The 4,121-nt window shown below is 40.5% G+C and overlaps 1 non-coding gene across 1 annotated transcript; it reads right to left on the bottom strand.

The window, feature by feature from the left end:
* Positions 1–800: 800 nt before the first annotated feature.
* Trnat-cgu (transfer RNA threonine (anticodon CGU)) lies at positions 801–875 on the bottom strand. The gene has a single exon. It is a non-coding gene; the product is annotated as a tRNA-Thr (tRNA).
* Positions 876–4,121: the final 3,246 nt, after the last annotated feature.

Here is a 4,121-nt window from a genome sequence, read left to right as displayed (position 1 = left end):
CTGTAGCCATCCCTACTTAGCCATTTTGCACTTCCTGTCGATCTCATTTTTGAGACGTTTGTATTCCTTTTTGCCTACTTCATTTACTGCATTTTTATATTTTCTTCTTTCATCAATTAAATTCAATACTTCTTTTGTTACCCCAGGATTTCTACTAGCCCTCGTATTTTTACCTATTTGATCCTCTGCTGCCTTCACTACTTCATCCCTCAAAGCTACCCATTCTTCTTCTACTGTATTTCTTTCCCCCATTCCTGCCATTTGTTCCCTTACGCTCTCTCTGAAACTCTGTACAACCTCTGTTTTAGTCAGTTTATACAGGCCCCATCTCCTTAAATTCCCACCTTTTTGCAGTTTCTTCAGTTTTAATCTACAGCTCATAACCAATAGATTGTGGCCAGAGTCCACATCTGCCCTTGGAAAAGTCTTACAATAGAATACCTGGTTCCTAAATCTCTGTCTCCCCATTATATAATCTATCTGAAATCTGTCAGTTCTCCAGGCTTCTTCCATGTATACAACCTTCTTTTGTGATTCTTGAACCAAGTGTTAGCTATGATTAAGTTGTGCTCTGTCCAAAATTCTACCAGGCGGCTTCCTCTAATTATCAAATAAAAATGATGAAAATGGAAGGAATTTAAAATTATAATACTATGAGCCGTAGTGTCAAAAATAAAGGGATGTGAAATAGCAATATGCAGTCTTACAGCAAATAAGCAAACATTCTAAAAACAGAATGAGATTTCCACTCTGCAGCGGAGTGTGCGCTGATATGAAACTTCCTGGCAGATTAAAACTGTGTGCCCGACCGAGACTCGAACTCGGGACCTTTGCCTTACGCGGGCAAGTGCTCTACCAACTGAGCTACCGAAGCACGACTCACGTCCGGTACTCACAGCTTTACTTCTGCCAGTATTCGTCTCCTACCTTCCAATCTTTACAGAAGCTCTTCTGCGAACCTTGCGGAACTAGCACTCCTGGAAGAAAGGATACTGCGGAGACATGGCTTAGCCACAGCCTGGGGCATGTTTCCAGACTGAGATTTTCACTCTGCAGCGGAGTGTGCGCTGATATGAAACTTCCTTGCAGATTAAAACTGTGTGCCCGACCGAGACTCGAACTCGGGACCTTTGCCTTTCGCGGACAAGTGCTCTACCAACTGAGTTACCGAAGCACGACTCACGTCCGGTACTCACAGCTTTACTTCTGCCAGTATCCGTCTCCTACCTTCCAATCTTTACAGAAGCTCTTCTGGGGCACACAGTTTTAATCTGCCAGGAAGTTTCATATCAGCACACACTCCACTGCAGAGTGAAAATCTCATTCTGGAAACATCCCCCAGGCTGTGGCTAAGCCGTGTCTCCGCAGTATCCTTTCTTTCAGGAGTGTTAGTTCTGCAAGGTTCGCAGAAGAGCTTCTGTAAAGATTGGAAGGTAGGAGACGGATACTGGCAGAAGTAAAGCTGTGAGTACCGGACGTGAGTCGTGCTTCGGTAACTCAATTGGTAGAGCACTTGCCCGCGAAAGGCAAAGGTCCCGAGTTCGAGTCTCGGTCGGGCACACAGTTTTATTCTGCCAGGAAGTTTCATTCTAAAAACAGATAGTCATAAAATAAGGTATGGTGAAGTAAAATTACAAAGTAAAGATAAAATATTTCCTAAAGGTCTTAATAATTTTAAAAACGATGGACAGAAGAATGGACATTCTAAAGCAGATCGTCGAAGAGCTCAAAGAAATGTTTGTCTTTGAATTCAAGTTGTTCGTTTAAAACAGATAACGGATTACATTTGTGAAGTGAATAGATTTCAATTTCTTATAAAGTGTTTAGCAGTAGTCCTTTTGGAACATTATATAATATTTTAAAATTTTTAGAAATGCAACCCTCAGAATGATTGTATTCATCAAGATGTTGACAAAATATTTATTTTGTAAGTGCGGCACCAGTAGTATGTTCCTTAAAACGTGTTAGAAAGTTGCGGCCAGTTTGGCTAGTATACTGTTTCTCACACACATTACACAGTATTTTGTAAACGTCCGAAGTGGGCGGAGCCTCCATTATATATAGTTAGACGTGCACTGGTTTCTCAAGTAGTGATTCTTCAGCATAAAGAGGTCCTTACTCATTGGTAATTCATCGTTTTATAGCTTTATAACTTTATCTACTTTCTTTAATGTATGTAGCCCTCTAATTAAAGCTTAGTATACGACTTGTAGGTCTGAAGACGACCACAGCAGTGGTCGAAACCGGTCACCGTAATAAATAAATTGTGATCAAGACTGTGTTTGATAGTAAATATTTGTCGTGGCGTTGCACAAACTTTCCACTACCCTCATCACAGAAAGAGGCCGCCTGTGCTATCCACTAATATTCTACGCTGATCTGCCATTCGTTGTTTGTGCCGAAATGTTGTCTTCGATGCCAGCGGTTCATGTGAGCAGATATGAACAACTTAGGGAGCCAATTAAGGGCTGTATTGTGGGTGGTCAAACACTTCCCATCGAAAACGCTGCATGATCGTCTTCACTGTCCCTTCAGAATGCGGCTGAAAATTCTCTTGGAGAAAGAAACGCATGACATTTATGTTATGTGGGCTGCATAGCTCCAAGCGAAATCTCTCACCAGATCCACATAACTGGCGGGAGACATTGTTGTTTTAGGCATTTCTACGTGATCACTTGAGCCCTGAACTGAAAAGAGTGACGTGAAGCGATCGACAAGCTCACTAAAGACGCAGCCCAACACATCTGTGAGAAATTCCATCTGATTTTCACAATGGCTTCTATTTCGCGCCCTATCGGACCTTACTTTCCGAATACGCCTCGTAGTTTCGAAACACGCTTTATATCGTACAACAAAAAAAGTTACACCTACATTCTGCGATATACGTGAAAAAAGTAAATAGGTAATAATTTAAACATAATGCGAGATGCTCCAGTTTTACAGCTTGAACAGCGAAAATATAATAACCGATAAACTTTTTTCTATTGCGAGCGCGCGCGTGTGTGTGTGTGTGTGTGTGTGTGTGTGTGTGTGTGTGTGTGTGTGTGTGTGTGTGGGGGGGGGGGGGGGGAGTAGGATATCAGCGAAAAGTAGTTTCTTAAAGCTTTGAAATTATGTGTAGAATCTGTTGCATGTCTCTGAGTCCTCTTAGTCTCAAATACTCGATCGATATAGTCTGAGTAATTTGCGTGCCAGGAGGAACAGTGCCTCAAGGCAAGCGGGCAGTTTTAAACTCTAATACTTGTCTTATTGCGTTAAACTTCTAAGATGAGGTTATACCTGTCAACAAGTAGAGTGTGACAGCATTTTAAAAATAAATAATGGTCATCACTTTCTAAACCACTGGACTTATTTCAATCAAACGTCGTACACGTATCCGTTACTGTGAAGCAACAATTGCTGTTTTCTGTGGGGGTAAGAACCACGACGATGTTGAAATATATTACTTCTTTACAACTAATTCTATTCGCAATGTATTTCGCGGAAAGTATCCACATATGTCCCTTAATGTGCCTACACAAATCCATTATTGAACGGCTGTAGTGACCTTCCCTCTCTTAGCGTGTATATATTTGAATTTATCTTATGTGTAATGTTTAAGAATAAGTGATCGCACTGATCTTGGAATGATCTGCAATGGCTCATGGCCGTTAGGAAAGGAGAGAACTTTTCAGGAAGGAAGAAATTAGGTTCATGTTTTAACCATTGAATTATGTTCTGAAATTAAGCACTAAGTAATACATTTACAATTCATATGTTTTCTTTTTACAAGTTTAAAGCGTCATAAGTCTCCTTCTTTAACAGCGAGACAAAAGGGAGTTAGTATATTTTCCCTCTGGCGGCCCTCTTTATATTTATTACACCAGAGAGGTTGATGAGTTCATCCAAATCAAACATTGTCATCGGCTATTCTTGATATATTTTATATGTTGTGGACGACCTCTATTGGCTTTCGTTTCACACTTCACATATTTTCACAACACGACACTGTTTCCTATTTTATCGTCGTGGCACATATAAAACTTAAACACGAATGGGACATGACACACAGTTCGAAAAATATGACGTAATTAACATTCAAATGCGTGTAAAAATGTGACATCGTGCATTAAATTTTAATA

This window comes from Schistocerca gregaria, chromosome 10 (assembly GCF_023897955.1).
Source record: "Schistocerca gregaria isolate iqSchGreg1 chromosome 10, iqSchGreg1.2, whole genome shotgun sequence".
NCBI classification, from domain to species: domain Eukaryota; kingdom Metazoa; phylum Arthropoda; class Insecta; order Orthoptera; family Acrididae; genus Schistocerca; species Schistocerca gregaria.
This window is presented reverse-complemented; position numbering and strand designations above follow the sequence as displayed.